The sequence below is a fragment of the Lontra canadensis genome, unplaced genomic scaffold (assembly GCF_010015895.1).
Source record: "Lontra canadensis isolate GAN:19392208 unplaced genomic scaffold, GSC_riverotter_1.0 scaffold67, whole genome shotgun sequence".
Lineage (NCBI taxonomy): Eukaryota > Metazoa > Chordata > Mammalia > Carnivora > Mustelidae > Lontra > Lontra canadensis.
The window spans coordinates 4,223,797-4,247,525 of NW_022631061.1; the positions used below are offsets into that span (position 1 = coordinate 4,223,797).

General features: G+C 40.4%; 1 protein-coding gene and 1 long non-coding RNA gene across 6 annotated transcripts in view; one reads left to right on the plus strand and one right to left on the minus strand.

Moving 5' to 3' along the window:
* The window catches only part of FRY (FRY microtubule binding protein), a 331,529-nt gene that overhangs the window by 81,212 nt on the left and 226,588 nt on the right, over nucleotides 1-23,729 (plus strand). The gene's annotated exons all lie outside the window — the stretch shown is intronic.
* LOC116880711 lies at nucleotides 7,108-21,944 on the minus strand. The gene is made up of 3 exons (XR_004385255.1): nucleotides 21,932-21,944; nucleotides 8,231-8,234; nucleotides 7,108-7,269 (listed from the first exon to the last, which is right to left on the minus strand). It is a non-coding gene; the product is annotated as an uncharacterized LOC116880711 (long non-coding RNA).

Here is a 23,729-nt window from a genome sequence, read left to right on the forward strand (position 1 = left end):
GCTCTCAGTTTTACATATTTTCAGTAGCAAAGAGAGAAAGGAGTTTGTCAGTAGAAAACAGTAGCCTGAGGGCTTTGACCTACTCAGTGTAACCGGGCCATGAGGCTGCATCACGGGGCTCATCGTGGGCCAACAGCAGGTTTGAGAGGCCAGGATGCCCGCCCACATATCTGAGTGGATAACCAGGCTCCTAATTACATAGTGGTGCTTAGTTATAAAAGTACAACAATTAAAAAGCAATAAAATAAAGTGTAACTATGGCCGACTGCTTTGCAAGGAGGTAATAAGAGGAGAGATGATTCCATGAGCATGTCCGTTAAGGCCCCCGCCCCCTTTTTTTTGTTAAGGGCACACTGGGTGGGGGGGGGAATGTAATTTCATGTGTATCTGTCTCCTCTGAAGAATTAACAAGTCAATTAAATCAGTCATTGCGTGGTGAGATGTGTTGGCTTTTTATTCACTGTTCATTTTGACGCCCTTCTTCACTGGCATGCCCACTCTGTCAGGCTGCCCTTTCATTTTAATGGAGTTGGGAATTAAAATGGCCTTGATGTCTGGAAATAAAATGTCCTTTGTAGACCTCATTGCGGAGGCTTTCCTTAGCCCCCTGGACCTTCCCTGTTATTAAGTCCTGTAGCTCCTTCCCCAGTCATATCCAGACTTTTCCACAGCCATTCAGTGATTCTCACAGCTGCTCCCCTTGGTGTTCACAGCCACGGCCTCCATGGGCTTTTCTCACTTTAACCTGGAATGTCCAGTGGTCTCCTGGAGGTCCTCCTGACACAGAGCGGGCTTCTTGAGAGGCTTCTGCCAGCATTTCAAAGACCCCACCACAGCTCCCTTTCACCCTCGAGTCTGTGACTGCCATTCAGGGCCCTCTTTGAGCTCCTCATCCAGCCTCTCTCTCTGATTGTTCTTCCGCTCCAGCCGGATTTCATCTGCTCACCCCTCGTCTGGCCTCACTCCGTGCCTGCATGCATACGGGCTCCCTAATCGGGCGCACCCTCAGCTAGAACACACAAGTCACCAGATAGGCTTGGTTCAGGTCTCTGTCGCCTGCACCTGTGTGGCCTTCGACAGTTCATTAACTCCTGTTTCATTTTTCTCATCTGTGAAATGGAAGCGAAGAGAATGGATACTTCATGGGAATAAATGAGGCATTTTGAGAAAGCACTCAGAACAATATCTAGCACATTGTAAACACTCAATAAATGTTAAAATAACATGAAGGTATTCCAACACTCCCCTGGCTTCGACACCCACTTAGAATCGGAGTCAGACTCCTGACATCATTTGTGGATTATTCTTTGAATAGTCAACACTTGCTACACCCCTAGGTGTAGGGAACTGTGTGAATATGCCAAAAATAGTTGCTTCCTTAGGTTTACTTTCTAGATTTACTTTTTAACATTCCCCCCTTTCTACCTCAGCTACTATAGAATATTCCTACCTCCCCTGTGTAAATACCTCCCAGCAGCTGGGGAGACGGCCTGGCAACGTCCTCAGTGGCAGGAAGTCTTCTTAGCCTTCCAGGTTTGCTACAAAGTTGACAGCAGATAGTTCCAAGCTATTTCAGAGGAAAGGAAGGCATGCTTTTTCTTGAAGTATAGAGTGAAGTGTGTGGGCTCTCCCACCCATCTGAAACCTTCCCCTGGTATTCCTTGTGTTTCTGTCTACTCCCTGGTGTGCAAACAAACCTAGGACCCAGTGAACAAAGGGGCATTCCGAACTTCTTCAACGTCTTGATCTTTCCAGGCCAGTTTGCATCTTTCTTTAAAACATTTGTCAAGGGGCACTTGGGTGGCTCAGTGGGTTAGGCGTCTGCCTTCTGCTCGGGTCGTGATCCCGGGGTCCTGGGATCGAGCCCCGCATCTGGCTCTCTGCTCAGCAGGGAGCCTGCTTTCCCCCTCTCTCTCCCTGCCTGCCTCTCTGCCTACTTGTGATCTCTGTCAACTAAATAAAATCTTTTAAACAACAACAACAAATTTGTCAAATCTTGCCTCCCCACAGAGGGCAACTTTTGAAATCTTGTCAACTCTTTCGGGTAACAAGAACTCTGTTGACAAATAAACTGGTCTGGGGAACTGAGCAAGCCCTTTGCCTGTTTTGGAAGGGCTGCTATGCATTCTGAAATGTGTAATGTTCTAGAAAAACTTAGATCACTTGGGAGAATTGGTTGTGACATTTTTCAGATATATCGTAGTGAGCTAAATGATGGTGATGAAGGACAATATTTCTGTCCAACATAGAATACTGTTTAGTGGGGGTGCCTGGGTGGCTCAGCCCCTTAAGCATCTGCCTTTGGCTCTGGCCGTGATCTCAGGATCCTGGGTTTAAGCCCCAAGTCGTTGTTGGGCTCACTGCTCAGTGGGAAGTCAGCTTCTCTCTCTCCCTCTGTGATCTTTCTTTTGTTCCCTCTCAAAGGAATAAAATCTTGAAAGAGAGGAAGAAAGAAAGAAATGTGGGTTCATGTTGGGTTAAGTTGGGACAGAGAGATCACACGCACATGGGGATGGGGCACACCACTGACTCCTGCAGAGCAGGACATACTGACTCCTGTTTATGTCATCAGCGTAGTTCAAAGACACTACAGGAAAGGCTTAAGAGAAACCTCAAGGTGTTCGCTGTAACCTCTTTGTGGAGCTGAGGTGAAAAAGTAGAAAACTAAAGGTAATCACGTTGCCTGAATCCAGCAGAGCCGTACAGCTGCAGAACAAATGAGCTTCCCTCAGGGCCCTGAAAGCTCCCAGCACCTTCCAGGCACTCGGGAGGGAGTTACTCCCATGTTCCTGTCATTCAGATGTCTGACCGGCTGTGCACTCCCTCCGGTCGTGGTTGCTTCTGCTCAAGTAGTTTATAGTCCTAATGAGAAACGAAACCCCAAATCAATGTCTACTCTGGGTAGAAAGACCCTGCTTCTGGGTTTGTGATGAAGATAAATAACAAGGGGGAGGGCGTTGGTGTGTTTGTTTTGTGTGTTGTTTTTTTGTCATTGTTAATATGCTTGAACAATTTTAGAATAACACTGACTGTCACATTGACTGAGGGCCCACTGCCTGTCACATGTTACACTTGGTAATTTATATGTAGGGCAACCACATCATTATTTGTCCAAACTGGGACACTTTTGAGAGTGAAAGTTAATAATTATACTGGGACTCCCCTGGGCAAAGGAGGCCATATGACCATTGTGTTTATTATCTTCACTCTTTCCAATAACCCTGCAAGGGGACGTTATGATCTACACTTGACAGACGAAAAATAAAATGAGTTAGGAAAATGCTTTGCTGAAAGTCAGGATGCTCGTAAGCACCATAAACCTTTCCCTGAATCCACTTGATAATCACATTTTTAAAAATCACCCATAGGATGATCAAAGGGTCAAGAACATTAGGGATCTTCGTGCATTATACATACTTTCATTCTTGTTGGCCAATGCCACTGCCAGTCCTTAGCCCCCTCCCTCCTTCTCCCTTGAGGCTTGGGCATGTGTGAGTGTGCTCTCTCTCTCTCACTTTCTCTCTCTATCCTCTCACTCTCTATTCAGAGGCTTGTAGTCTTTTTTTAGTCCTGTAGTCCCTTTTAGTCCAGGGAAAGATCCTGGACTAAAATCATTACTTAGAGGGGCCTGGGTGGCTCAGTGGGTTAAAGCCTCTGCCTTCGGCTCAGGTCATGATCCCAGGGTCCTGGGATCGAGCCCTGCATGGGACTCTCTGTTCAGCAGGGAGCCTGCTTCTCCCCCTCCCCTCTCTCTGACTGCCTATCTGCCTACTTGTGAGCTCTGTCTGTCAAGTAAATAAAATATTAAAACAAATAAAGAAATAAAATCATTATTCATTGGAAGCTGATCTGAAACCTCACAGAATATACCTATTTGATGCCTTCTCGGTATCTCAAAGCTCAGAAGCTCAGCTTTGGGGGAATTAAGCCTTATCATCCTAAACCAGGAACATGAAGAGGAAGCTACTTTGTTCATAATCTTCCTCCCTCTGCCCACTTCGCCCTAAGAACCAGTTCTGGAGAGCCCCATCTCCTTAGCACAGGCCTGTTTGAAAGACCTAAGTATCGACGTCTTCACTGTTATTATTACAAATAACGCAGTTTGTTCGCTATGGTCATTTGATTGAACATACAACACACGCAAACAAGATTATAGTAAAAAAGCTACACTTCTTTTGTTAGGAGTGTTTCATGTCGTTTTTTTTCCTGCTTTTTAACAGTATATATAAATACATAATTTAAATGACTCTAGTAAATAAAAAGGTACTAATAAACTTTAATTCTTTCTGAAGAGTCATTTGCATACTATGCTGAAGTTTCTCTGATGGGTTGTATTTCTGTTTAGGAAATGGTAGCAAACTCCTACTCATCTTTAGCGGTGAGAACAGGGAGACTATCTCCAGGACTAATGGAAATCTATAATTCAGAGATCTCATTTTCCCTGATAGCATAGTTTTGTCCACCACAAAACCTGCTATAAGGACGGCAGCACAAAATGATTTGATTTCAGCTTCTCTGCTACTTTTGCATGCTGCTAAGTAAAGGTGCCTATAGAGCTGAAGCAGACCGGGAAACAGTGGTAGGCTGTAGGCTGAAATAGACTGGGAAACAGCGGTTGAGAGAGGACCTGGATACTTTTACAATCTGGGAACAGCCCAGAATATTTGAGAAAGTTCCCAGCACGCAGATGTTTCAACGGCACATTTAGATGATACAACATGAAATATTCTCTTTATTTAAAAGACATCTGTTTCAGAACATCTTAATACCTATGACTCATTAGTTCACTTCTGGGTACAGCTCAAGGAATTGAATGGGTTACATATGTCCTGATCTTCTTCTTAGTAACTTCTACATTTCTAAGCTTCATGTGATATTCAAAATGATTGGACTCAGATGTGAGTTTGGGCTGAGAAATGACATTTTCCTGAGTTGGGGCTGCTCCGCGGCTTGTCAGCCCCACACACAAGCTTTTGTGCAGGTTCTCTGCTGGTACTAAATCTTAAATTTATTTAGTGCCTTGTGGTCTGCTCAGCACCTTTAAAAACATTACCTCATTTGATGAATGGGATGCATTGATTATGAATAAACTAGCTTCTTCCTAAATGTTCCTGGTTTAGGGTGATAAGGCTTAATTCCCCCCACCCCCAAACTGAGCTTCTGAGCGATGAGACACCCAGATGGCATCAAGTAGGTATATTATGCGAGCTTTCAGATCAGATTCAAATGGACAAATAATGATTTTAGCCCAGGTCTTTACTTTTGAATAGGACTTATTTAAAAGGAAAAGATGAAGTATATCTTGGCATCTGTTACTTCACATACACAGAGGTGAACCCATTTAAAAAACATATGTATTATACGTTAATCAAATTTAAAAATAAATGAAAAATACAAAAAAATAAAAGACATCCGTGTCACTATTTTCTGGATGTATCTGTACCCCACCTTTTCTTAGTGATCTTTTTTAAACACTCAAACATGTCTGATTTTCTACACTGTGATGCCTTCTGAGAATCACCCATTTGCACACAACCCAGTGAAAAAGACTTAGCAGGCAACCACTTCTTGAAAGGTGAATGGCATTTGTGAAAAATGAAGTACACAACTTTATCTCATCTTTTTCCTTGCTGACCACTGCCATTTGATAGATTCCTTTCATCATATTCATTTAAATATCTCTCCATTGTAGAACCGTTGGCTACAGGAGTAAGAAAATGTTCTCTTCTTTGAGTTGAAAAGTATCTCTCAGGCATGAAGGAGCAATAGGATTATTTTTTTCCATAAGTACATCTTTACTTACTTTTCGATACTGGATTATACTCAAAAACTTACTATTTTAGCATCAGCTTTTCCCAGTTGTTTCGTCAGAATACTTTGTGACTCCGTAGTGTTGGAAAAAAACAAGAGAAACGTTATTCAGGATTTCCTTTTGAGCACCATGCACCAGACCCACTGCTCTGGGTGTCTGAATCAGACCTGGGTCCTCCCATCAGGGATCTCAGAGCTGTCCGCCTTCCTTGGAAGTTAGAAATATTAATGCAGAAGAATCCCAGGGAAAGGATCCAATGATATTTCAGTGACACTGTATGCCATAGAGGATTTTATTTGCACGACTGTGTTCAGTAGATTCTGTTGAATTTAACTTTATGGATTTATACTTTCATGGCATCAGACAACTGTTGGAAACCTGGTACTTGCAAGCAAATTCCTGTAAGAACATTCCCCCTAGCAGGATACATGAAAGAGAAGAGGGAGGGTAATTTACTCTGAAACACTTGGTTGAATGTCAGTATCGGGGTAGCAAGAGTTTCAGATAGGCATTCTTACATTAGAAGACTGTGAAGAAGACTTACCATGTTTATCAGAATTTTGACCTGGGATTAATTTAAAGCCAGTCGTTCTTCATTTTAGTGGTCCTGTCACTCTTCAGAACATTAAGATTAAAGAGTAGGTTGTGTGTGAGAGAATTCTATATTTCTGTAAGGTTCTCGATCCTACCCCTTACCTATATGGTTAAAACAATTTTCTTCTTTCTTACAGAACATACAAGCACAAGCATTTAAATATTAGTCACCCAGAACTCCAGAACTCCAGCTGCTAAACAGTGAAAGTTTATATTCTGCCAGCATATCAGACTCTATAATGATTCTGATTTTGGTTTAATTCCTTTCTACTGTATAGTCGTTTGATGAGCTGCAGATGGAAATTTAAGCCAAAGCCATAACATTTCAGTTAATACTTTTTATGCTTCTGTAAGAATTTGTTGTCATGTCAATTTAAGGGAGTTGAAATCTTTTTCAAGAAGGCATTCAAATCTATTTTAAGAGCTTTTATCAACTCTAATTTGATATACAACTCTGACTGCCTCCGCTGTTCTTAATCAATTGCAAAGTGCAAAGTAGTTTAGCAGTGGAAGACAGCTTTGAAATTTCCAGAATTCTCAGCTAATGCCACAAGCACAACATTATGGAAATATACAATTAAATTTCCATTAAAATTTTTTGCCTGAGCTTAAGAGACAGTAGGCTGACTTCTTTGAGTTTAGACTTAAACAGGTAAATATGTATTTTGGCAGCCATGAAAAGGATAGGGTATTAGATTAACTAGGGAGAAACTTTAGTAAAATTCCATTCGAATGTTATATTTATGTAGGAAGGATCTGGCAAATCAAGAAAATGGTGTGTTACATAAGAGTCAACTCAAAAACATACTTCAATTGTTTAAACACGAGATTAAGTTTTTCTTCCCTGTTTTTCTGTTATTTTTCTGTGTGTGACCTTGATTGCCTCCTGTCCCTACTTCCTTAGGTGAAAGGAGCAATGTGACACCTTGTCACTACCTGTTTAATGTGAAGGGTTTTGAATACCTCCACGGAAAAATGAGGTTTGTGTAAACATCATAATATGTGTCAGTTATTTCCCTTATGCCATTAAAGCCGCACTGGAGGAGGTTGAGTTGTACACTATTGAACTTGACTGATAAGTAGAGACTGAATCTCTGGCTTTCTAAGCTTGATCAATTTCTTAGACTAGTCAGCTTTTAAGTATTCTGAATAAGAAATAGGTGTCACACTGCACAGTCTATCGGGTTCTTTCTACTGTATTTTTTTTTTTTTTTAAACAGTAGTGACTGTGTATCCCACTCAGTGAATTTGAACAGGGTTGTCTCCCATTTGAAGTGCTAGCATTCTTGATCAAGAGACAAGCATGTCTTTCGGCACGGTGAGATATGGTGCTTGTGGAAATTGTCAGTATTCTGGAAGCTTTATAGCATATGATCATACATTCAAAGGATACTCTCCTAGGTTTTAGTAGATATTGTGTTTCAAGTTAAGCCTTGTTGAAATAAAGAAGTAATTTTAAAATGTGTCTGAAACACTGGTTTGTTACACCATCTACTTGTACTTTATGCCTGGGACTAGGTAGAACTCTCTCATGACAGCTTTAAAGAATTATACAACTGAAAACGTTGCCTTAAAGGAATAGATCGCCTATGACTTTGGCAAATTATAAGCAGTTAGTTTAAAATTTACAAGTTCGAACACCACGGGGAAGACAAATGGTGGTTTTTCTTCAAAAAAATGGAACTCAGCTTCTCAATTTTCAGCTTTTGAAAACCACATTTTAAATGAATCTCCCCTAAAAATGAAACCTTGGTATTGACTGACACCATGGTCTTAGCTGTAGTACACTTGTACTATTTCAGCATCCCAGAAGTAAAGATCTACTTTTCTAATGAGTAGTTTAGCTTCCTTTGGGAGTTTGGAGAGAAGCTAAGCCCTGTGCAGGGCCACACTGGGTGTTTTGTTTTACTTCCCTCAGGGTTTGATGGTGGCCCTGAGTCCTGATCTCATCTTCTCTTCCAGGCTGAGAGTACAGAACAACCCCTTCTCTATTTTATTTGACCTAATACAATTGCAAGAAAATAGGAAAGTAAGAAAAAATTGTAGTATTCCTTGCTGATTTTTGTGCTCTATTTCCTAACAAACCCCCAGTCCTTATCATTATTCCTATTATTATTATTATTATTATTATTATTATTGGAAAGCTGATCCTAGCTCTGCCGATTGAGATATCAATTTTGAAGGTGTTTGAAAACTTGGCTCATTTTCAACCGAAAAGAAAAAAAAAATTAACAATGTTAAATGCTTGAGCTTTAAGAACAGTCAAAATTATGATTAAGAACTCATTCTCATTTTCTCTAAAAATTCTCTCTCTAAAGTTCTATCACATTTTAAAGATCCTAAAATCTGTTTTAATGTTAACTTAGCTTCTTTTCTTTCTCTTATTAGCCATTTTGTTAGCTACTTCAGTGCTTATTGCCATTTTCCTAGAGGGGCAAAGGAGTTGAAATTCAAATCAGCCAACTGTTCCACTTAAAAAAGAAAAGAAATATAAATTAGAAATGATTGAGTAGGATTCTAATCAGTGACTTTCATCCTAAATCCTAAATCCCTCTTCTCAGTAATCACAGTTCAGTAACAGGCCTGTTCTTCATAGGTAGAACAGTATGGCTCTTACCTAGAACTTTCTCTTGCCATCTAGTAATTGGAAATGTGTGTCATTTTAGGAGGCTTTTCCATAAATACTAGAATAACTTCATGATGGCTGAAAGAATAAAGACTTAATTAATTTCCTTACCTAACATACAGTCTGGAGATCATAGGTTCCAGGTGGATTTAGAAGCTCAAGGACACAGACCATCCAACCTTTAGACTTGTCACTGCATGATCACAGATGGTAACCTCGGTTCCAAACCTCTTTGCTTTACTTAAAAGTCAGGAAGGGAGAGAGTTCAAGGTTAGGTCTTTCTTCTGATGAGGAAAAAATTTTGCCAAAGACACCAGCAAACTTCCTCTTGCTTTCCTAATTGGAATTAGGTGATATGCCAGTCCTGGCAAAGTTGAATGGAATTACCACATTGGTTTAGACAAACCATGATGCATTGGGCTGGAATGGGTCCACTTTCTGTAGGACAAAAGACTGCTACCTGCTACTTGAACAAAACAGAGATTCTTACCAAGGCAGAAGGGTAGTCAACAATAGAAACTGCCGTAAAATATAATCCATACAATGGTAGATGACTATTAATAACTCCCCCACTTTCGTTACGTAGCCTTGCATTAAGCACAGTAATAACAGCTGATATTTATAAGCCCTTGAGAAGTGTCAAGTGCTGTATTACCTGCTTTACATGCATCATTTCCTCTAATCCTCACCATGACCCTGTTTACACATCCCACTTGTAAGTGACAGAGCCAGAAATCAGACCTAGAGTCTAGGGTAAAAACTAAACTATGCTACCTCTCATCATTCTTTGCAAGATCAAGAGATTGATGAATAGTAGGTGAAACTGATGAAACTCCGATAGGAGCAGAAGGATATTGACATGTATTTCCTACTGAGGTACCAGAGCGGTATTTGTCAAAAAGCAGTGGCAAAGTTCTCAAATGACAATATTGTATCTCTCTGCTTCTAGTTCCAAGAAAAAAAAAAAAAAAAAGGAGCATTCCCTGGTGTTTTTCTTATGCCCATTCAATAAGAAATTGAGTCTATTTTTGTTTTCTTTTAAGCAAATTATAAGAGAGAATATTACTAGATCAGAAACCTGAGCCCTTCAAGATTGTAGCCAATTCTCTGTTGAAAGAGAAAGAAAACAGGAATATATTAGGTTTATTGAAATCTGTCATTAGATTAAAATGAGAAAATACAGTATTAATTCATCTGAATGCCATCTAACAGCAGTAGATGAAATATCCTTAACTTTGTCATTACCAAAAAATGACTAAAATATTTTCCTGTTTTCGGGTATTTTCATTTACGTAGAAATATCAGTATTTTCTGGTGAGGTTTAGATTTCAGTCTTATTATTTAGATTCGGCTATTAACCTGAAAGAGTTTTATTGACTCTTTACTGCCTATCCACAGCACCCTTCAGCTAAGTCTTGGAATGGTCTAATAAGAATAGCTAGCATTTATGAAGGACTACTGAGTTTCACCCTCTGTTCTGAGCACTATCTCATTTAAACTTCATCAGATCCTACTGAGACAAATACCACCATATAGGTGAAAAATGAATGAATGAATGAATGAATGAGTGAATGACTTCCCCAGGGCAAGTGCATCAGTAAGTGCTAGCACCTAGATGCAAGTTTACTTCTGGCTCTAGAATCTCTGTTCTTATTGGCTCCCCAGCAGGATCCATTCCCAACTCCCTCCTGTGCTCATTTCCCCCAGCATGTCTGCAGGAGGCAGGTGCTCACTTAGTCTCAGCCTTCAGTACAAGCTTGCAACTGTGATTCAAGTTGCAAGGGGAATTTCTGGAATGTATCCTTCTTCCTGAAAATAGGAGGAATGCATCTTTTGCCACTCTGATTGACCTACTGCTTGCAGCCTTTGGACACAGTTTGTGTAGACAGCAGAAAAAAAATTTTTTTTGAATTCTAGTACCCTGAGATGACTTTTAGCTGAACATGAGCCAAGTTCCTGCTCTTAAAGAGAAGACTGTCTACAGAAAGAGACCAACATAAATCGATAATTACAATAAAATATATCCAGTAATCAACCCCCTGAAAGATGAGTTGCGTGTATGAGTAGGAGAGACTATTATTTGTACATAAATAATACTCATTGACCCTTATTGACCCTATCTGGAAGACCAGATCTTCCCTACTATTTTCCTATATTACTGATAGTTATGTCCAAAGCTGAATCTTTTCTTACCAGCCTGGTGAAGCTTCGACTTTCTCTCTCTCCTCCAGGTCCCTTATTCTGTTCAGCTTTCTTCTTGTAAATGCTGAATTTCATGATCAGTTAGTTCCAGGCAAGAAACTGGAGTCCTTTTTGGCTCTTCTTTCTTGTTCATTGAAAACTTGTTTCTTGTTCATTAAAACTTGTCATGCTTTCTTCCCCAAATGACATCCCCCACATCTGGATCTCTGTCCCCATCACCTCTGGCAAGACCTGGTTCCCGGTGTTCTTCACATGGCACGTCCCATCTGGAACATTCACAACTCCTCCTTGACTGCCTCTCTGCTGCCAACCACCTTTGCAGGACAGGTCTGGTCCTCACCAGCTTTGCGCACTGATCTCACCTTTGCATTGGTAAGGGTGGGTTGGCACTGAGAGTGGGATTTCCAGTTGATAGTTGCAAACACACTGAATAACTAAGATGTCATTATGAACTGAAAGTGATCATCCGAGTTCATTTTATAGACCAGCTGTATCCAAACCTTGTGTTTTGGTAAACTTACATGTTCTACAGAAGGCAAAAATGGACTCGACTCCTGACACACAGTCTATAATCACAGTCATGGGCGAGAAGTGGAGTGAGCATATTGTTATCATGCTAGAATATAGTATGCTTTTATGCTGGTGAGATTCAGAGAGCCTGGACTTGATAGGCACGATGCAAAAATAAAGGGAAGTTTGTCTGGAGTGAAGGAAAAGACCAAAAGTTAAGTATAATTATCTGGTAAAGGGAGCTCAGGCCTAAGATCTCACTACTCATGAAGTGTACACACTCCAGTGATGGAAGGTCCCCTCATATACTCTTGAAAGTGTCCCTTATACACCCCTCATCAACTCTCAAAAGTGTCCCTTATACACAAAATAACAGCGATCAAACTGGTGCAATGAGCTCATTAAATATATTGTTCTGCAGACAAGGCTCTTGTTTTAGGGGGTGACTAAGAGACTGTCACTTCTTGGGCCAGGGGAATGAAAATGCTCTTTGGGCTCTGAGAAAAGGATAGAGATAAATTGTTGATACTGTCCCTAGGACATCCCTCCCCGCTCCAGTCTGCGTCTTACTGGGCTGTTTTCTCTTGAAAGATGACTCCTCACTGAGTTATTCAACTCCATGTTTTCATGACATTTCTGCCATTGACCTACACAAGGGAGAGAAGGTTAGAATGTTCTTCATGGGCAGTGTTAAATTCGTGTTAAAGACCTACCCTTGCCCAGTGGTGCTGGGGCCAGCAGAGTCATATGAGCCCAGTCCTCACGTTTGACTGTCTGTCTCTTCCACTTTAATGAAGAAATGGTTGGAAAGTGAACCAGGTCTGGAAGAGGCAGCCAGAAGTGTCATCCCACTTGGGTTATTTGCTTTTATTTTTCCTTGCTGAAAACAGAAGTGAATCACACCCTTCAGTGAAGCCATGCGGCAGAGGGAAATGATGCAATGCTGGTCACGTGGCACAGAGAAGAAAGGCCCATTATGCCAACCTAGTTCTGCATTGTGTTCTGGCCTAAGGAGAGGTTAATACGCACACTGGGAAGCAGCACAAAGCTGTGGCTCTTAAATGTGAATCCTTCTCTACTTGGAGGAGCTGTGACTTGCTTTTGGTCTCTTCTCTATTCTGGCCTTTTTGACCACTAAATGGATTCACTAATTTTCAGCGTAGTGTAAAATATGAAAAGAATTTAGTTAAGTTTGTTTTATTTCCTTTTTCCATAAGATTTGGGCTGTTTATGAACATACAGTTTGCCTTGGCCACTTACTTGCTGTGCGACCTTGAGCAAGTTACTTAAACAGATTCCCTAAAAAGGTATTATCTATCATGCATGTCTTTATAAATAAGTAATGCCATAGAGCCATAACAATTAAATGAGTTTATGTTTATGAGGTATTTAATATATAGTCTCGCTTGCAGTAGCTCAGTAAGTGGGAACCATGACTTTTACTAATTTACCTATTTCGTGCTTATCTAAATTCCTCTACGAGTGAATGCTTTTACCTTATTTGCTCTCTGCCAAGACAGAATGACCAGGACCTGAAGAGGCCTGGGGTTCTCTGTGACATCTTCTTGGTTTGGCAATATGATCTTTACCACTTCAAATAGTGGACATTTGAGTAAAGAAGTATGTTTTTGGAACTTCAGAGGCTACACCATCTGAAGATATTGGAGGTAAAATACCTTTCTCTCAAATTCAGAATTGTGTAGAGTGATAACACATCAAGGTATTAGGATATGTTATAGTTGCAGCATTTTCTGTGTCACAGGAATTAAAGGTTAAGCATATGTTTTTTGGACCTGAGCCAAGCTCTCTTCCCAAGTATGATGAGTTCAGGTGTCCACTTTGGAGCGGACTCTCACTGGACTCTCACTGCCCCACTTCCCCTACAGTTTCTACACACTTCCATTGTCGCAACAGTGACCTTGTTGTGTAACTGTGCTTTCCCTATCTAGGCACCCCCCCACCCCCCTCCACACACACTGGGCTAAAATTCAATCATCTTGTCATTGTCAGATTCCCCAGCACATTTCAGGACACATTGGCTGTTAATCAACTGTTAAATGTTTGAAAACCTGGATAAAATGACCTGAAAGGGTGTGCGAGGTTTAGAGCCAAACTTAGCTAGCATTTATTTATCCCATCGGTAGGTCAGCCCCTAGCAAGCAACACCAAATGTTTTGTACGTCAGAGTCTTTTATTTCAAACAGTAACTTAGCATCTACTCTTGGCTATAAAGTCCCTTTCTTTCTGTGACCCTCACCTGTTTTCCTTGGGTAAATTCAACAAGTTCAATTGGACCATTGTGTTCACAGAACTCTGGACAGATGTGTCTGTGAAACTCGAAGTTAGACTGAAATAATTTATTTATGTAGCAATCAGCCAACTTGAGAGAATATTTCTGCGATAGATTGTTTTTGCTTTTGTCTTATTTCTAAAAGACTTTTATTGAAGTACAGTTGATACACAATGTCACATTAGTTCCAGGTGTACAACGTAGTGATTCAAGAACTCTGTTATGCTGTGCTCACTCTTAGTATAGCTGCCATCTGTCACCATACAGCACGATTACAACACCACTGACTGTATTCCCAGTGCTGCGCCTTTCATCCCCATGACTTACTCATTACACAGCTGAGCTGGGTACTTGGATCTCCCACTCCCCTTTGCCCATTCTGCTCATCCCCCTCTTTTTGTTTTTGTTTTAAATCTGTTAACCTGTCAAAGATTGCTCTCTGTAAAAATAATGACAAATACTAATATTAGTCTAAATGTCATTTAGGTTATATGGATTTAATTTAACTTTACTTTTAAACCTTCCAGCTTTTGCTAAATGAGAAGGAGACCATTCTTGGTGAGATCTACTGAGTTAATGTAATTTTTACTGATCAAGGTCTTTCCCCCCATGAGAACTTATTTGGAGAAACTAATTGCCTTATTGGGAAAAAAAAGTCTGAACCCAAAGATTTTTCTCACGATTTTCTCATGAGGTGGATGTACTCAGAGCATCAGCCCAAATTGGACATGCTCGAAAAGTTCCAGGAAGTCCCTGAAAGTGAATCAATCAGCAGGCCCTCCTTTCCTTCTTGTAAATCATTAAAAGCCTCCGCGTGTCAGGCAACATGGTAGATAGAACCCCGCTCTTGCCTTCTGTGAACTTGACAGTCAAGGAACGCCTGCTCTGATGAAAGAGGAGACCTGCGGAAGTTGCAGAGAGAACAAAAATGCTGATTAAATATGCGTTCTACCTGTGCCAGCCATTGTGCCTGGACTTAGGGAGACTGACCTACAGAATCATCAGGAGAAGGAAGTGATTCATCATTGTAAGTGGGAGGGAAGAGGCTAGGAATAGTTCCAAGAGGCTGTGACATTTGAACTTGAAGAATGTTACAGAGAAGAGCGCAAGGGGCAGAAGGAAGAACGTGAGTAAATGCAGGGAGGAATGGATGTGGCCAGTTCAGGCAGTGACAGCTGGATCCCAGGCTCGATGACAGAGAGTGACACGGCACAAGTTGGGTCAGATCACAAGGCACGTTGAAGGACCTGCTGAAGGCTCCAGGCTTCACCCTGAAAGCATAGGGTAGGCTACTGAGTTTTAGGCAAGGAGCAACATGGTCAGAAATCAGTTCACTCTTGGGAGTCTTAGCTAAAAACGAAGGCGGGGAGAGTCCCTTCAGGGATAACCCAGGAAAGAGGTGACAAGGACTCAAGGGGATGGTAAAGGTGTTGGACAGGAGGGAACAGTTTTAAATTGTTGGAGACAGAATCACCAGGATTTGGTTTCTACCCTAAGTCTAGTCTGTGCTCTCTTAAACTCGTGCAGAATCATACGATTCGGTAGCTCATGCAAGCTCTTAAAGAGAAAGAGACAGAAGCAATTACCTGAACCACAGTGTTTTGAAATTACACATTGAATAAAAATCGTGCTCTTTAAATAGAATATTTGTGTTGAGGATAAAAGGGGATGGGAGAGTTGTCTTTTGACAGTACTCATGTGATTGACTGCTCCGAGGTACATAGAGGTGTTTTGCAGCTGCTGTGCATTCCCATCTGTGGGATTTGTTTCATGGTTATTCCCAGGTCACGGATTGGCAGGTTTTGTTTTGGTTTTGTTTTATAATAAAACATACAATTGAGATGACCAAATGACCCTGAATCACTTGAATGTACAAATCAGCATCCAGCCAATGGCCCACAGCCCACATGAATGCTTCGGGGTGAGGTGAGGGTTGTTGGTTCATCTAGGTTGTCACAGCAGTTTGGATGTGCGGAAGTCTCCTAGGAAAATGTACTGTGATTTCCCAGGAAACCCAGGCCCTGTGAAGGGTCCCGACGCTAGCGCTTCTTAAGAGATGAGATCCAAAATGATCTCTGTTAGCTGCTTTTTATTGTACTCCTCTCCAGACATAGTTGCTGCTGCCATGACAGATGATTACCAGTTGTTTCACTTTTCCCTCCCTGTCCAGGGAGAGCCGAGTGCTTTCTGGGGCCCAGTGTACCTGTATCAAATCCTTCTAGGAGGAAATTTCTCCCACTCGTAGGCAGCTTGATGATGACGTATTTTTCTGTGTTTTTATGCCAATTCAAACTCCATCCCATTAAGGCTAGTTGAATCAGATTCTCCCAGCGCCTCCTGCCCTGCCCTTACATGACGAAACTTCTGGAAGTTGCATTAACTTTCATGGGCTGCCAGGGCATGACAGTAACTATTTCAGAATGCCCCAGAGTGCTCTGGTAACAATTAATAAGTAATGGCATAGGGTACGTCATCACTTAAGAAAGGCAGATGTGCACCTAACTTGATTATAAAAACCTCTACTGTCTTGTGTACGCTCAGTTCTCTAATGAATATTGCAAAATAATGAATTTAAAATTAATTGATAATTATATATCCACCACACAATATTGCAGGAAGACAGGTCAGCATGTCAACAAACTCTATAGAGGCTACTTAAGAATGAGGATTATTCAAATAGAGGAAACTCTAGCCATATAGTGGAGATCAGAGATCAGAATTCAAGCCCAAAGGTTATGCACTAATAATACTCCATTCAGGGGCGCCTGGGTGACTCAGTGGGTTAAGCCTCTGCCTTGGGCTCAGGTCATGATCTCAGGGTCCTGGGATCAAGCCCCGCATTGGGCTCTCTGCTCAGCAGTGAGCCTGCGTCCCCCGCCCCCCACTTGCCTCTCTGCCTACTTGTGATCTCTCTATCAGACAAATAAATAAAATCTTTAAAAAAATACTCCATTCATATTAAATTCATATTTAAGTATTTTCACCCCCTTCCAATTCGGGAGCTCAAAGTTATTACATCCCAAGATGTAACTGGGTAAGGAAAATAACCGTTTCCCCCTTATTTGGTTTTTATGGCACGAGTGGAGTTTTTATAAGGTTTTTGAAAGAGAAGATAGGTCAGCAGGATTGGGAGGAAAAGGAATGTCAAATAAAGAAGTGTGTAGTTCACCGTGCAAGAAGCAGAGCAAAAGAGCGGCTTGATGGCCGGCCAGAGCAGATGGAAGGGAATTCGAGAGCTGCCTGTCTGAATGAGAAAGCCCACTAAAAATTCATATGCATTTTTGTCCATTTAGCTTTTTGGTTAAATATTGAGCCGATTCTCCCTGGCATTTGAATTCCTCCTGATTTTTCAGGTGGATATTAACTCCAGGCCTGCTAAATTACATGCCCATGATGAAATGATTCCATGAATCAAAATAGTGGTGGGACATTTTGCCTAATGGGAGTCTGTATTAGGAAGTCTCGATCTTAGATGACTTTACCAGGTTTCCTTACCACAGAGATGTGATTTAAAAAATTAAAAATGTAGGGATGCCTGGATGGCTCAGTTGGTTAAGTGTCTTCCTTCAGCTTAGGTCGTGATCCCAGGGCCCTGGGATTGAGTCCTGCATGGGGCTCCTTGCCCCTCGGGGAGTCTGCTTCTCCCTCTGCCTGCTGCTCCCCTTGCTTGCCTCCCCTTCTCTCTATCTCTCTGACAAAATCTTAAAAAAAAAAAAAAATTAAAATTTAAACAAATCAATGAGTATTCATTGAGAACCCACTGTGTGCAGAAATACTTCAGTGGAAACCTGGGTGCATTGGAAAAAAGTGTGAGGCACTCACCCCAAAGAGGCAGGCAAGGTGGAAATCCATGAGGTAGTTAGAATGTTGATGGCTATGCAGGAGCTGTTACAGATCAGTGTGTGGTCAATTGTCATGTAGGTGGTAATACTGCTAAGGGAGTTTTATGATGTTTAAAAATCTGGTCCCTAGTTAGTTTTATATTTTGATTTCATATGGATTTGGGTACCATGTAGAAGCATTTAATATCAGAGAGATCTTTTATGGTGTTTTTGCTTTTCAACTTCTAGAAACAATCTGGTATAGTAGGAAGGATATGAGCTTCTGAGCCAGAAGAGCTGTATTTGAGCCCTTTTCTCTAGCATTTACTGGTGTGCGATCTTGGACAGTTTAATTTAATTTTCTCAGCTGTCAAGTGGGGATAAGGTAATCACTTCTCAGTCCCACCCAACCTGATACTTTCTCAAGTGATTAATAAATGTTTGCTTATTAAATCAATAAATCAATATTTTTGTATCATTTATTTCTGAGTACATTGAACTATGGATATTTACTAATTCATGGCCATGCCACACTGTGGCTTCTCTTAATGGCTTTCCGTGTTTATTCACAAAAATTGTTTCCCGCATATCCATCTTTTAAAGTAGTAAGTGGTCTTAAGAACAGCATATATAATAGAAGTATAATTCAGGGCACATATGCAATTTTAAGTTTTTTAGTAGCCACATTAAACAGAGCTTTAACACATCTGAAAGTAATTTTGACAAAGTATTTTACCTAGTTCAGTATATCTAAAATATTATTTCAACATGTAATCAGCATAAAATTATTGATAAGTATTTATCAATAATTAAATAATTAAACAAATCCAGTGTTTGGGGCACCTGGGTGGCTCAGTGGGTTAAGCCTCTGCCTTTGGCTCAGGTCATGATCTCAGGGTCCTGGGATCGAGCCCCGCATCAGGCTCTCTGTTCAGTGGGGAGCCTGCTTCCCCCTCTCTCTCTGACTGCCTCCTTGCCTACTTGTGATCTCTCTCTCTCTCAAATAAATACATAAAATCTTAAAAAAATAAAATAAAATCCAGTATTTGTCTTACAACACCAGCACATCTACATTTGGACACCAAATGGGTCAAAATATTTTATTTCTATTTAGATTTCATAAAATTGATAATTAAGTAGTTTCATCTATGCAGTTCTTCCAAACATAACTAAATTTTTTCCTGACAACTGAACAAAGCATCAGGTTTTAAATTTTAATTTAAACAAATTAAAATTAAAATTGAGTAACTCTGTTACTCTGGTCAGTTTCAGGGCTTAATAGCTCTCTGTGGCTAGCATGAAATAGCACAGACAAGAAATTGTCTTGAATTATTTTTCAGTAAGATCTTGGACTTCCAGGCATTTCATCATTTCATAATATAAAATAAAGATACTTCTAAACCTGGATTTCATTTTGGGAGTTGCCTTATACTGACTGTGCTTAGTGGTAACTTCTGACATCCAGCTTGTCATTCTGTCTGCTAGATTTATGAGATCTTCTTTGAATGAAACTTTTTAGATTAGCCTAATGAAAGTTTAGTTAATTCAAAAATGCTGCAGGATTGTTGTCTTGTCCTAGCATAAGTCTGAATTTATCCCATTTGCAAATGAATCGTCCGAGTCTCTGGCTGTGTGACTTCCCCAAGGACCTGGGGCTAGCTAGTTGTGTGGGGGAGTCAGCCCTTAAACACAGACTTAAGGATCCATACTGGCACGGAATCTATATTTTGCTTCATTTAGGTGCAGGTGGGTTCCTGGTACCCTACTCTGGACACAACATCTTACCTGAAGGAGGACCCTTCACTGGGTCATATTTTTTGATTCTCTGAAGTATCAATAACCCAAAATGCAAAGAGAACATCTGCATTGTCTCAGAATCTTCCTTGGGAAGAGCAGGGTTATGGAAAGGAAGGTGATGGGGAAAGAAAATTCCTTCGCAATAAAAAACTATGTGTTTCTCCCCACTCCAATGCACTAGTAAAGGCAAATTTAACTTGGCAGGAAAACAATTATAGCCCCCAAAATAGTGGTGTTCTTACTCCATACGTTTCTGTGTATACTTTTCACTTTTGGAAATTTCTCTTTACTTCTGAGTAAAACCAGTATAGATGATTCATAAGCACTGAATGGAAATGGCCTTGGGATATTTACCTGCATGGGTCCCTAACACTCAAGGTAGCCTGTTCTTAGACATTGTTGGATTCTATATGCTTTCTTAATGAGTGGCCCAAAAGGCTTTAGGCTAATTTCCTGAGCTCTTGGCATTAACCCTGTCAGTAGATATTACACATCTTCTAGAAAAGGTCAATGTCTTCAGTCAAAACTTCAAATTCAGAAATCTTGATTTAAAGGATTCTCTGATGCAAATAGTTATTTACTCTCATTCTGACTGTACTTCCCTGAACTCTGGTCACTTCGTCAATCAGAATTGGATTCCCATGGTCAGGTTTATTTTATTAGGTATTTAGCTATTTGGGATGAAAATATAATCTTTCAGAATTTTTCACCCTTTGTTGACATCGTGTCCTCTAGCACACACGCCCCCCCGCCGCCTTTTTTTTTTTTTTAAATTCTGGGCAACCATTCAGAAATGTCTTTAAGAACTACTAATGGATTCCATCCAGGTTTACTCTAAAATGAATGGCATTGCCTAGCCTTTGTTGGCATAGTCATTAATTGTGTGAGTACTTTTAAGAAATTTTGCCTCCATCACTTGATTTTACCCTTTGATTTTCTACATGCCATTTGCTTGAGTTGTGTACAAATAAAATTTAGAGGAGAATTTGTGGTAGTCTGTGTATAAAGTACTTAGGTTTGGGATTGACATCTATTTGGGGCAGAATAGAGGAACCTTTGATGCTGTTTTAAGGTAAGCAACAAATTAAGGACAGAATAAGCAAACCCTAAGATTTTTAGGTTTACTTCCTGATGCTTCATTACACTGGAAGTCTGCAAGTTTGAGGTTACCGGCTTGACAGCTCTGTTCAAACGGTAACGATTTCAGACTTTCCTCTGCATTCCCTGTCTAGAGAGACAGTTGCAAGGATGCTCAATTATCATTCATTATTACATATTCCCAGAGGCCATCGTAGCTTCTGAACCTGGCCGTACATCAGAATCGCTCTAGCCTCAGCAGAGGATGAGATGCTCTCCATCTCTTTGAGGCCCTGGAGTCTGTACTTTTTATAGAGCTCTCCAGCACTGGGTCATTTCTGGGCTTTTTCAGGCCCCCTCCCCCCAAAATAAATGAGTGAAATTTAAGAAATCAGATCAATACCATAGACCTCCAGAATCATAGAACTTAAAGACCGTAGGCAAGGGAGAGATGCAGGTAGGGAATATAATTGTAGAACAAGGGAATGTTTATAAGGTGATTGAAGGAAATGACGAGAGAAACTTTTTGGAGCAGAAACATTTGGAGTACCTAAGAACATGTAACATGTTAATTCTTTCACTTCTCATCCGTGTAGAATCCCTTCCGCTTCTCCTCCCCAAGGCTGGGTTTAAGTCCACCTGGTAACTTACACCACGGGTGATGCATGGAAGCTTAAGAGAGCCTCCATGCAGGTTCAGATGATCTGTACCTAATGAGCATCGCACACCTGTTGGGAGAACGCTGTTTTCATGGTGGCTTGCTTCCAGAGGCACCCTGTGCCAAGACAAACCAGTATTTTCCTAGAGGTCTTCCTGGTAAACATTTTCAGTCTGCATGTGTTTGCAGCATATGTCTTGAGGCAATGACACACTTGGCAAACCCCGCCTACTACTAGATGCCTCCTTGATAGCCAGGCACAATGACACATTGTCTTTTAGGAGCTCTCCCATCTTATTATGGTTTCTACACGAAAGGGGCAAGGCTGCAGGTGGTGTTTGCTTAAGTTGTGCTTAATTCTGCTGTGGTACTTGATTCCTACCTTAAGACGACCTTTGAGGTTCTTTGTCTCTGAAAGATTTATTAATACAGATGCATGAATATATTCTGTACTATGTTATGTCATGGAAAAAGAGTGAAGAGAGAATCCTTTTGGCACTGGCATCTTTTGTTAGCGGTCATATTTCTGTGATAATACCTTAACAATTTATTTGCTAAATTTCTAGAAAGAGTAATGTGCAGGTTACTATGCATATGAAATGGAACCACTTGATTACTGAAATGTTTCATTAAAGATATCGCAAACTAGTTCTAAAAGCTCAATGAGAAATATTGGATTGATAAGCAATGATAAAAAAAAAAGCAAGAGTCATCATCAGCTTAAGTGTTTTTTTTTTATCACTTCAAGGTTTTGAATGAAATAGTGTTTAATATAATAATTTTAAAAGCTGGCTTTTTCTTTAAGCTGGAAAAAACTCTCGGCTGGTGTCTAAAGGATATTTCTTGCTTCCCATAATCTGGTAGTATGGATTGACATTAACATTACAGAAGGTGAATAGACTGCTAGGATACATTTAATGAGAGTGGTTATATGATCTAACCTTCATGCTAATAAAGTAGCTATCAGTAGGACAGTCGCCCAAGAACAGTCTTTCCTGAAACAGTGAGGTCAATGAAACACACCCAGAAACTTCGTTGCAACTTCGAAGCTTGTGATCAGGTTTGGACTTTCATTTGCCCTTAAAAATATTTGTGGTAATGCCACCAGGCCACCAAGAAGCAGAGAGGAAATTTTTATGAATATTAGATTAACTGTTAAAGTAATAATTTAATTTAGATTTGAGTGTTATTATGGAGCTATCAATTAAACATACCAGTAATCCAGTTGATGTTATTTATTAAATTTAGATTATATTAATATAGTTTAAAATGCATGACATTTATTTAGCCTCATCAGGGAACGAGTGATCTCCGAGTAAACTTCTCCCAGCCATGAAGCTTAATCCTTGAAGTGTCAAAACATTTTAACTTAATAATTTTGAACAGAATGCTTTCTATTAATTACCTTAGTGTTTTCTATATTATGTCTGTGACTATAGGATGCTAATATAGTTTAACCCTGTCTAGATGAATTCAGATCATTAGCAAATGTATTGATTAGTAAAGATTCTATAATATATGGCTACCTTTGGAACTCTTGAAATGTTAAGAGTCAACTCTTTTTATGCTAAATTATCTTTCATTTCCTATCCTTCAATATTTTTGTGTCTGCTTTTTGTTGTTCCCGATTTTTCAGTTACTATCAGCCATCAGCTGACCGCTATCACTTACTCAACTGTCAGTGGACTTTAGGCGTCTTCACCCACCCATAATTGCTTTTAATCTAACATAACTTGAGGAGGAAATTAGGGTGTTAGAGTAATGTCCACCATAGGAGACATGTCCTCCGAGTGGAGACGGATGAGGTGAGATGGGAACTCTTAGCACAAAAAACTCTGAGCTTTAACAGGAGGACTTCATGCCATCTGTTTAGACTATAAGATGCCTTTGATTATTCATTGGTTCAACTTTTACTAGACCCTAGGGGCCCAAAGATGAGAACAATGTTGTTTATGCCCTAAGGGTGCTCCCCCAAACCAGTACATGCCTGGCTCTCGCAGAGGAGCAAGTAGACCACGGAGGGCAGCAAATAAGGATGTAATCTTTGGAGTTCAGCTGGGTTTTGAATAAGTGAAATTTCTGGATAAAAAAAAAAAAAATTATTTGAGGGCTGCTCTTAAATGTATGCAAAGGCAAATATGCTGCTTAGAAGTTCCAGTTCAGTGCATGCGTGCGTGTGTGTGTGTGTGTGTGTGTGTGTACATACATGCCGCATCTTCTTTATCCATTCATCAGTTGATGGACTTTTGGGCTCTCTCCATAGTTTAGCTGTCTTGCTATTGGCAATGGTGTGGATGGAGCTAGAGTGTATTATGTTAATAAAATAAGTCAGTCAGAGAAAA